The sequence below is a fragment of the Macrobrachium nipponense genome, chromosome 15 (genome assembly GCF_015104395.2).
Source record: "Macrobrachium nipponense isolate FS-2020 chromosome 15, ASM1510439v2, whole genome shotgun sequence".
NCBI classification, from domain to species: Eukaryota; Metazoa; Arthropoda; class Malacostraca; order Decapoda; family Palaemonidae; genus Macrobrachium; species Macrobrachium nipponense.
Window position 1 is genome coordinate 68,924,414 of NC_087208.1, and position 12,245 is coordinate 68,936,658.

The following is a 12,245-nucleotide window of genomic DNA, read 5'->3' on the forward strand; positions in this document are numbered from 1 at the left end:
CAGTATTTTCCTATGTGAAATATCCACAAATGACTGTATTTTCTCATATAAATTTCATTACTAGATGCTCTTTGTGGTAAAACTGTTAAATAAACCAGGTAGTAAAAGCATTTACAGTAGGTTTTTCCTGAGTTTGAACTAACAAAATAGGCAGTTCTTAGCATTTTTATAGAGGTTCTAAGCATTCCCAGATTCTAGCTATTTGGGGTGTGTGTGTGTGTGTGTGTGTGTGTGTGTGTGTGTGGAACGCATCCTCTGCGTATACGGGGGGGTCCACTGTACTTCTGTCACGGGATCCTTAAGTAAATTCATGATGGCAACAAGTTGTCGCTGAATCAGAGCTAGCGACGGGTCCACAGCATCTTCAGCGAGAAGTGAGGGGTAAGGAATCAAAGCTGAAGTGGCTGGCGCCAAACTCTTGCCGTCTGGGGCCTGAACAGTCTGAGACCGGCCAAGTGCTCCCTAGATCAATTGGTGCATTGAACTGTAACATGGTCGGGCAAATGAGAGTACATACCCGGCCACTACAGGGCACTCGGTATGACCGAATGCTCGGACACCTGAGGGAGTTCCATTGCCAAATTCAGCACAGGCACAAATGGGAGCTCGGGAGCAAGTAGGAGCTCAGGCACTATTGACCACTTGGCAGCACATGGGGGCTCATGCACCAATGGGAGGTTGCTCCTAGAAGAAGTACTATGCTTCTTTGATGAAGAAGAACACCCTAGTGTTAGCACAGGATATTCTAGCAGAAAATGCTCTGGAGAATCCCAAAAACTACACAATGGTAGCAAGGGATCCCTAGCACACTTGCACACCACTGCTGGAGAGCAAACACAGTCTACTGCGGGCCTTTTCAGTAGCAGCAATACATCACTAAAGCATCATCGGTGCTTCCACCTGTTCATGGGCAGACCCCACCGACCTCCTTTGGGCTTCCGGTAAGACTGCTCCCATGTGTAGGGGAGTATGTGACCTTTACCTAGGAGCATCCGTAGGACGAACAGGCACCTCCTCAACTGTCACTTCACAAATACTCTTACTATCTATTTGTCCATAAGGACTTTTACTAATTCTCCCAAATGGGGCACTGTGTCCATTATTAGACCAATCTTCTGGTCAAAATTAAGATTCATTTTGGACTCAAGGCTGGCATGAGGGTCAAGGTCTGAAGCGAGGGAGCTGGGTAAAGCATCAGCAATGGCGGACAAAGGAGGAGCAGGTACAGAAATTATGGGAACATCTACAGAAGACTTTACAGAACTATCTAAAGTCTTATTCCCCACTGTTTTACTTTCGGCTCTAGCGGCTGCTTTATGTTTCCTGTCCTTATCTAATTATTTAAATGATTCTATACCCTCCACTTTTTGGCAATCCAGTCAAACACTTTTTGCAAGTCAAATTAATGGAGCACCCCTGTCCCCTACATTCCATACACATAGCGTGTGAATCATATTTGACTTTCATTAGCCTTGCATTGCAGCCTTTGCTATGATACCAGAAGCTAGTTGCACTTGAGTCGGACATGATAACAAGTCAACTAAACTGCAAGTCAATATAAGTCCATTCCAGTAATGAAGTCTTATTACCAGAGAATCTAACGAAAAACTTGACAAAATACAAAGCTAAGGGCTACCAAAGGAAGAAAAACACGAATGAAGACATAGACGAATATCAGAATCAAGCTGACTGCTCAAACCTGAACTTCAGTCAAGAGCCAAAAGAAAACTATTGATGACTCTCAGCCGTGTTGTTACTTCCAGACCCTGATAGTGGGCGGGGACAATTAACCTACACAAACTAGCGTTACCATGAGTTTCAAAATTAAAGCTGCTGGCGAGTGAAACTTTAGGCAATATAATTATGTAGTTGGTAAGCTACATAAAAGTAGTGTATTTTTAATGAGAACAACCCTGGTTATGTATTTCACTGAGAGTAGATGGAAAAAGTTTTCAGAAATCTACAAGAATACAACGATAAGGGAATAAAAAGTCTGCCTTTCATTGTCCTGGATGCACTGAATTTTGTTTCCATCGAAATGCATGCAATGACTATATAATAACTGACATTAACAATGTTGCTTAGACAATGAAATGAAAAGTACAATGACAGTGCTGGTATTGGTCTTTTTCTTTTGTAGCGTGATTAACTGGACCATTGCATTTCCTTATGTTGTTTTACAAAACAAGTTTAACATGAAATTAATGCAGTTTCATTCTCCTTATTCTCATTTCAACATACAGCACGTGAAATAATATCTTCATGCATTGTTTGCCAATCAAGGTCATCCACACAAACTGACCAAGCTACAATCCTGCAATCATAGCAATAAAAGATGTTTACAACTATGTATTTATCCTACATTACCCCTACATGAATAGATCACATATCTACAGGAAACAGGCTTGCCCTAAGCAAATAACTGCTCTATACTATTTGCACTACAGCATAAACTAAAGCTACAATATTCAAGATAAAGAACAATACAAATTCTTCAATTACAGTAGTATTCACCTCATACAAAAGGTAATCACTTACAGGAGATGCCATGCAATAATGAGGAACAGCAACTAGTTCATAACACCTTCCAAATAAGTACTTAAAATCACCTATTCTTCTTTCACACATTTACATGCAAAGGTACAGCATCCTTTTCACAACTATTCATAATTAATTTTCCCTGATGCAAAAAAAAAAAAACCACCATATTTAAATGAAACATAAAATACAATGCATTAGTATTTGTTGATAAGGCCCCATAACAACAAAGCAAGCACATTTTTACAAATACAATGGGATTAAAACACAAACTGTCATGAACTCCAAAGGAATAAATCCATTCTGTAAACTGATAATATTTGTTAACTGCTTACAGGGTGACAACTATTGCTAAAGGGGAAGTTGTTAAACAGATATGGTCCAGAGCCTAGGCAAATACTGAGAAATGTTTTAGAAACTTTCCACAGAGCATGTGAAAATTTCTACTCAAAGAATTTAAATGCAAACCTTTTTGTCTTCTGATGCCTTGTATGCCATGCTAGGTTTGGGTGTAACAAATGAACCATAAAATTCAAGCTATAAAAGCCATTCTAACTTAAGTGTAATGAATGAATCAAAATTTCAACTAGTACGCAATAAAGACAAGCCCCACACCAAGGTTTAACACTTTTGGCCTAGAATAGACCTCTCAAAGAATCCAGCTAGGTGAAAAAATGGAAACTGAACGAAATCTATAGTATGTAAGTATCAAAAGACGCAAAAAGAAATCTAAATTTTTGGATATGTAGGAACTATCATGCTGGGGGGGATGGCAAATAGGGTGAAGAATGGGTAGTCAAATGATACAAGATGTGAAGAAGGGATTAGTAACAGAGAACTACAAACACTCCAAAAGCTACACTTTATTCCTTTTTTGGGAGTGTCCAAAAACCTGGGTGTTAATCACTGACGTATCAATCAGGTAAAGCTACCCTACCAAAAGTGACAAGGAAGCAGAGAAGACAGGTTTCAATAACAGTGGATACTACCATTGGTGAGGATCAAGTCTTCTGTTAATGTTATTTACTTTAACTGAAAGGGCTTAATGAAGAAAAATAAAAATGATATTGTCATGTTACAATAAAGTTTTATACATACTTACCTGACAGATATATACTTAGCTATAGACTCCGTCGTCTCCGACAGAATTTCAAATTTTGCGGCACACGCTACCGGTAGGTCAGGTGATCTACCGCCCTGCCCTGGGTGGCAGGACTAGGAACCATTCCCGTTTTCTAATCAGAATTCTTCTCTTCCACCTGTCTCCTGCGGGGAGGCTGGGTGGGCCATTAATCGTATATATCTGTCAGGTAAGTATGTATAAAACTTTATTGTAACATGACAATATCATTTTTATACATTCAACTTCCCTGCCAGATATATACTTAGCTGATTAGCACCCATTGGTGGTGGGTAAGAGACAGCTAACTACTGAAATAGACAGGTAAACAACATATGTTGTAGGTATTAATAAACCTTGGTTCCTACCTTATTAGGCTGAAGACTTCGCGGCTACTGCCTTGGAGTCTGCTTAGCCTCAAGAGCCTCAGCGAGATATTGATCTATGGCTAAGAGTTCTTGTGGGTCTGCCAATGGGGTCTTATCCACTTACTCGGCAGAGCCTAAAGGCCTTTGTCATTGGGTGCTATTCCACTAACATGACAATACACCTTGTTCAAGGAGCACAACACCGATCCCGATCACCTGATCCTAACATCCATGTTAGTTCTAAGATTGCAAGGAGTTATCCCCGAACTCCTTACAAACAACCAAAAACTCGAAACATAATTACACGTTCATTTATACAAAATATAAAAAAAAAAAATTTTTGTACCCCCCCCACTAGCCATACATACCCTTGATCCCCTACCAGCAATGACACTATGCGCCCGTGCTACATCCGTGAGCTTGCTAATAGAAAACCAAGCACATATCTGACAAGAGGGTTTATGTACGATAAAATCAAAATATTTTAAGGATCAGTCTTTGCTCCAAGACCCAGCACTGTATCTGCTGATACAAATGGACCTAGAGAGAAGCACTTCTCATAAGTCACTTTCACATCCTTCAGGTAATGAGACGCAAACACTGAATTGCACCTCCAATAAGTAGTCTCAATGATATTTTTAAGAGACATATTCTTTTGGAACGCCAAGGACGTTGCTACTGCTCTAACCTCATGGGTCTTAACCTTTAGAAGACCGAAGGATTCATCCGAGCAGTTCTTGTGTGCGTCAGTAATTACACTTCTCACAAAGAAGGCCTAGGCGTTTTTGGACATGAGTCTTTTGGGGTTCTTCACAGCACACCAAAGACCTTGTTGACAAGCTCCCATCTGTCTCTTCCTCTCTAAATAAAATTTAAGAGCTCTCACTGGACAGAGAGACCTCTCTGTTTCTCTGCCTACGAGGTTAGATAGACCTTTTACCTCAAAGCTTCTGGGCCAAGGTTTTGACGGGTTTTCGTTCTTCGCCAGAAACAATGTCTGGAACGAGCAGATAGCAGCATCTCCTTTGAACCCCACTGTGGAGTCCAGAGCGTGCAATTCGCTCGTCCTCTTGGCTGTAGCGAGAGACAACAGGAATAAGCATTTCCTAGTGACGTCGCGGAAGGAAGCCAGATGTAAAGGCTCGAATTTATCCGAGGAAAGGAATTTCAGGACCACGTCCAGATTCCAACTAGGTGTTCTAGGAGTTGCTGCTTTTGAAGTTTCAAAGGATCTAATTAAATCATGTAGATCTTTGTTATCTGCAATTTCTAGCCCTCGATTTCTGAATACTGAAGACAGCATGCTTCTGTATCCCTTTATTGTTGACACAGAGAGGTGCGATTCCTCTCTCAGAAAGAGGAGGAAATCGGCAATGTTAACTACGTATAGAGGTACTGGAGGAGGACAGCTTCTGACTCTTACACCACCTCCTAAAGACTTCCCACTTCGATTGGTATACTCTTCTCGTCGAAGCTCTGCGGGCTCGAGCGATAGAGCCCCGCAAGCAGCCTTGCGATAAAAAACCCCTCGCTCTGACAAGTCTTTCGATAGTCGAAAGGCAGTCAGAGCGAGACCTGGGAGGTTGTGATGAAACCTCTCGAAGTGGGGTTGTCTGAGTAGATCTGGTCTGTTTGGAAGAGATCTGGGGAAGTCCACTATCCACTCCAGTACCTCCGTGAACCATTCTTGGGCTGGCCAAAATGGGGCTATTAGTGTCAACTTCGTGCTCTTTGAAGCTACGAACTTCCTGAGCACTTCCCCCAGGATCTTGAACGGGGGAAAGGCGTAGGCGTCCACACCCGACCAATCCAGGAGAAACGCGTCTATTGCGAAGGCTCTCGGATCTTCTACTAGAGAGCAAAAGATCTCTACTCTTTTGGAGAGGAACATCGCAAACAGGTCTATGTGAGGTCTCCCCCACAGGGACCAAAGACTTCGACACACTTCTTCGTGTAGTCCATTCTGTGGGAAGGACCTGATTCCTCCTGCTTAGTCTGTCCGCTCTCACATTCTTTATCCCTTGCACAAATCTTGTGAGGAGAGTTATGCCTCTTTCTTCTGTCCAGGTTAACAGGTGTTTTGTTAACTGAAAGAGGGAGAAAGAGTGCGTGCCTCCTTGCTTGCGTATGTAAGCCAGAGCCGTGGTGTTGTCAGAGTTTATCTGTATCACCCCGCCTCTGACTATCTCCTCGAAGAACCTTAAGGCTAGGTGTATGGCCACTAGTTCCTTGCAATTGATGTGCCAGGACACCTGTTCCTTTGTCCAGGTGCCTGACACCTCCCTTGCTCCTAGCGTCGCTCCCCATCCCGACTCCGAAGCGTCGGAATATAACACTTGGTCTGGGTTCTGCAGGGCAAGCGATACGCCTTCGTTCTTCTGAAGAGGAAGGATCCACCACTTCAAGTGATCTTTTATCTCTTGTGGAAGCGGGAAGGTGTCTGAGAGTTGTCCCGTCTTCCAACTCCACACCCCTTTCAGGAAAAAACTGAAAAGGGGGCGAAGGTTGAAGCCTCCCCAGAGAGAAGAACTTTTCTAGCGAGGACAGGGTCCCTAAAAGGCTCAGATAATCCCTCGCTGAACTGCTCTTTCTCTCTAAGAAGCTCGAGATTTTCGACAAACCTCGAGTGATTCTTTCTCGCGAAGGAAATACTCGAAAACCCCGAGAATCCATCCGAATCCCCAGATAGACCAAGCTCTGGCTGGGGATCAGCTGCGACTTCTCGAGGTTCACGAGTAATCCTAGCGATTCTATCATGTTTCTTGTTACTGATAAGTCCTCCAAGCACTGAATCTCCGACTTGGCCCTGATCAGCCAGTCGTCTAAGTAGAGGGAGATGTTTATTCCCTCTAGGTGAAGCCATCTTGCTACATTCGCCATCAGGTTGGTGAATACCTGCGGAGCTGTAGACAGACCGAAGCACAGAGCCCTGAATTGAAAAATCTTGTCTCCTATTACAAACCGAAGATATTTCTTTGACAAATGGTGAATGGGAACGTGGAAATACGCATCTTGCAAGTCCAGAGAGACCATCCAATCTCCTGGACGAAGAGCCGACATTACTGAGGTGGACGTTTCCATACGGAACTTCTTTTTCTGAACAAAGCGATTCACGAGCGCTTACGTCCAGTACTGGTCTCCACCCCCCTGATGCCTTGGTACTAGAAAAAGGCGATTGTTTAAAATCCCGGGGAGTGTGGATCCTGCACAAGTTCGATGGCCTCCTTTTCCCACATTTGTTCCACCATTTGAAGGAGAGCCTTTCTCATTACAGGGTCTCTGTACCTCGCTGACAGTTCCCGAGGCGTAGATGTTAGGGGAGGACTGTCCTCGAAGGGGATTACGTATCCTTTCTTTAGGACCGAGACTGCAAGGGTCGGCTCCCCTTTTTGCCCATACTCCTGCAAAGTTCAGGAGTCTGGCGCCCACTGGTGCTTGAAGGAGCAACACGTCATTTAGTTTTCTTGAAAGGTCTGAAGGAAGACCTTCCTCTCTTGTCAGAGCTCTTCTTTCTGGCAGGGGGGGGACGAGCCGCTGCACCTCCAACGAAAGAGGGCTGCTGAGGAGGACGAGAGTCCTTCTTAATCGTAGACACTACAGGGCGTCCTTTCTTGGACGTTTGTACCAGTAGGTCCTGTATTGCCTTCTCAGTTAGCGAGCGAGATATATCCTTCACTAACTGAGAAGGAAATAGATGATCCGACAGAGGGGCGAACAATAAAGCAGTCCTCTGCTCGGAGAAACCCGTTTGATAATAGGGATCCATATACTGATCTCTTTTTTAGAAGAAGACCAGCACCAAAAAGGGAAGCCACTTCTCCCGAACCGTCCTGTACTGCCTTGTCCATGCAAGACAGGACGCTATGGAGAATCTCTGGGTTTTTAAGAAACTCCGGATCTTTAGATTTGTTGGCCAGAACTCCGAGTGACCAATCCAGAAAATTGAACACCTCTAAAGTGACAAAAAGTCCCTTTAGAAAGTGGTTCAACTCCGAAATGCTCCACGTCGATCTGACCAATCCTAAAGAGTGACGTCTAGAGGCCTCCACTAAATTGGAAAAGTCCGCATCTGCCGAGGCAGGAAGAGAAAGACCCATAGTCTCTCCTGTCCCATACCAAATACCTCTCTTTCCATGGAGTTTGGAAGGAGGCGTGCAGAATACAGTCTTTCCCAACTCTTTCTTCTTGTCCATCCAAGAATCTAAAGAATGGAGGGCCTTCTTCATAGAAATTGCAGGCTTCATTTTCAGAAAGGCCGAAGATTTTGCCGTAGCCGAGCTCGAAAAGAGAGAACGAGGAGAAGGAGGAGCCGCCGGACTAAGAGAGTCTCCAAACTCTTGTAGTAACAATGAGGCTAAGACCTTATAATTCGAGAGTCCCTCATTTGCAGGAGGTTCGTCATCAGACAAATCGTCCAAACCTCGATCAGACGAAGGAGAAAGCTCTCGTTTGGAGGGAGAGTCCTTCCAAGACCTCCTACGATCTGAAGGAGAGGAGCTTCTATTTGGAGAAGAGTCATAAATTCCAGGAATGAGTCTCCGACTCCTGCCTCCTGGCTCTTGACTCTTGCCTCCTGACTCCTGCCTCCTGGCTCCTGACTCCTGCCTCCTGACTCCGGACTCCGGACTCCTGCCTCCTGACTCCTGACTCCTGACCTCCTGACTCCTGACTCCTGACTCCTGACTCCTGACTCCTGACTCCTGACTCCTGACTCCTGCCTCTTGCCTCCTGGCTCTTGCCTCCTGGCTCCTGCCTCTTGCCTCCTGGCTCCTGCCTCTTGCCTCCTGGCTCCTGCCTCTTGCCTGGATGACTCCACACTCCTGGCTCTTGGCTCCTGCCTCCTGGGTGACTCCTCACTCCTGGCTCTTGGCTCCTGCCTCCTGGGTGACTCCTCACTCCTGGCCGGTGCCAGACGTCTGATCGGTTCATCCACGTTCGTACAGGAAGCCTCACCTCGAGTAGGAGCATCGATCCTGGCGGCAGATACCTCCATACGTCTGGAGGATCTTTTGATAGGAAGGGAAGAGTCTTTCCTTCTAGGAGGCTCCTTTGAAAGGACTCCTACAAAAGACGAAATCTGCTCTCGCATAGCCATCATGAACCTCTTCGTAACCTCCTCTTTATCCTCTTCGGGAGGAGGGGAAGGAGGAGGGGAGGAGTCCATAGCCTCCACCTCCTGACTCCTTCTAACTCTGGTTGACAGAATGGCTCTTCTTACCTTCTTAACTCCCGAAGGAGACTCCTCAGGGAAGTTTTCTGGGCTCGAGTCAATCGTCGGAGCCTTCCAACTCCTCTTGAGTGGTCGAGAGCGATCTGAATCCCTCCAATCACGTCTCGGAGATGAAGATCCCGACGAAGAGAAACACTCACGCAGGACGCTTTTGCAATAGCGATCCTTGGCAGTCTGGGGTGTCACAGAAACCGCCGAAGGGACACCTGATCGGTGGGGATTCTCCACAACCTCCTTTCGGTTTTCGACATTCCTTCTCCTCTGGGCATGTGAGCTTGGAAGAGGTCTAGACCTAGGAGCGTTGCGGAACCGACCAGATGCCCCCTCCACTACACTGGGGACACTCATATCACTGTCCACTGAAAATTCACTAGCCTTACCTTGCAGGGCAGCCATTTTGTTTTCCCTCAACTTGAAGGCTGCTTTTAGATCCGCAAGTTCTTTCGCTGAATCTACAGGTTCTGCAATAGGAGAAGGGGCTGCAATGGAAGGAGAAGTAGCAATACTTACCCTTGGGGAAGATCCCAAGCTAGGAATTAGTTCATTAGATCTCGAACTACTTAAACTTCTATAAGAAGCCTTCCTCACTCTTTCTCTCTCTAACTTTTTCAAATAATTAGTTAGATTCTTCCATTCATTCTCACTCAAATTCCCGCATTCCTTGCAAGTATTAGTGAACGAACATTCATACTCCCTGCAACCCTTGCATACAGTGTGAGGGTCTACCAAAGCTTTCGGCAACCTCACCTTACAGCCTACATTCACACAACGTCTCACAACCATTCCAGTGTCAGACATTTTAAAGAAAAATCCAAAATCAAGTGCACAAAACAGTCCACAAAAGCGTATGCCAATCCAACAATCCAGATACGTCACCAAAAGTCGGTCAAGAAGATCAATTGCCGGTGAAAAAAGAAAAACCAATCGAGAGGAACCAACAACAATGTTGATGGTCCGGGCGACAGAAGAATTCTGATTAGAAAACGGGAATGGTTCCTAGTCCTGCCACCCAGGGCAGGGCGGTGGATCACCTGACCTACCGGTAGCGTGTGCCGCGAAATTTGAAATTCTGTCGGAGACGACGGAGTCTATAGCTAAGTATATATCTGGCAGGGAAGTTGAATGTATAAAAATAAAAGGTTATTACCAATGGGATACATATCTGGACCAAGGATATAAATAAAGTTGGTCCAAAACAGATCATCCCATTGTTAATCATTTTTTATTTTCATATTTCTTCATTAATGGCCCCAATTAACTTTAACAACAGTATGCTAGGTTAGGAAGATGGCAGAGACCCCTTCCTTCACCTACAAAGTTGTAGTTTAATGTTAGAACTTAGGGCATCCCTAAGAAGCTTGCATGGAATTCTACACAAAACTCTGGAAAGAGATTTAAGCCTTTTTTTGTGAATTGTGATGATTTAAGGTCTCTTGGATGATGGCAACTCTGTAAAGTGATGTTTTTACTACACAACAATCACATTAGTTACACAAACCCATTATCATGATCCCTCACTTAAAGTAGAAATCCTAGTCACACCATTCTTCTGAAAAGATTGCACCTGCTCCATCTGGCCAACCTCCTACTGCTACATGCATCCTTACTCACTCCTTTGTGCCCTCCAGGGGACTGAATGAGTACATGGCTGAGAAGAGACCATAGTCCTTACGATCAATGAGTGTATGAAAAGAAAAATGTATGATCAAAACATTATTTGTCCATGAAAACCCATTAACCATAACAGGTTTTAACCCCTTCTTTACCGGGTGGGTGAGCAGAATGTAAACATTGTGTTCGCTGCCGAACTGAATCTCTCGGTAGTGACTCGAGTTTGGAGGGGTGCCCATCGTAAAAATATTTGCCAAAAATACACTAATCAAGACAGGCTAATGAAATTATCAGGTATTATTAGCACTATAATAACGCATATTCTCTGTTAGTTTTATCATCCTACAGGGAAAATAAATGATTTTATGAAAAAAAATGTGAAACTCAGTGTCCCTTGTACAAGGGACACTGGTGGTCGATGAGAAAACTACGGTCTTGAATAGAAATTCGGTCTTACAGAATGTTGGTATATTGCACCTGGAACATGCACATAAAGTATTATCAAAATAGAACAGTAAATAAGCACGTAATAACAAAAAAAAAAGAGCAAAAACTAAAGCGAAAGCCCCGCCAATAAATATGGAAATCGCAAATTTTATAGTATATCTTTCAAAAATTGGGCGATGTCATTTTCTACGTTTTCTAAGATTAGTTTCATCACAGAAAACAACTTTAGGGGCATTAGGGGTATCTAAACTAATTTTTCAAGTTTCTTGTCCTCAGAAAAAAATCGCTTTTTTTGCTTTTTTCTCTGGTTTGGTTTTTTATATATAAAGTTACTATAAGGCTTTATTTCTACCTTCATTTATCTGGTGTTCATATCTTTTATTTGTAAAATGTAATAAGTGAATAAATAAATAAATACAGTAAATGATGATACAACTGGTTTTTTACTTGGGTAGAAGTTATTACATGTTTACGCTTGTCTGGTTTTGTGATTTTTTGTTGAGACGCAGTTCATCTGTCACCTACACACTACTATAAGCAGTAATAATACTATTTTTTGGGGTTCATCATACGTCTGGCATCGTGTCATACTGTTTATTTTGCTCCAAACTCTTCAAACCGAAATTACAGAATGATTGGAAGTCCCTATCTGAAAAGAGGAGTTTTGGTGGTACTATGCGTACCACCTTTATGCACCCGGTGCGGTATAGTAGACTTCAATGGTGGTACCCACCTACCTCCAAACAAACTTTCGGTAATGAAGAGGTTAATCTCATTTAGGAGGAAAGAAGAATTGGTAAGATGAAGTACTCGTAGCCCTTTCCACATTAACGTTTTGAATAATTGGTCCCACCATAATTATAAAGCCCACAATCAAATCATCAACAGTCGACCTCTGCTATAAAACTGGATCGCCATTAACCAAGTCCGC

The 12,245-nt window shown here is 43.7% G+C and overlaps 1 protein-coding gene across 3 annotated transcripts in view; it reads right to left on the reverse strand.

Moving 5' to 3' along the window:
- LOC135195042 (TSC22 domain family protein 1-like) overlaps positions 1–12,245 on the reverse strand; it is a 499,143-nt gene that overhangs the window by 441,186 nt on the left and 45,712 nt on the right. The gene's annotated exons all lie outside the window — the stretch shown is intronic.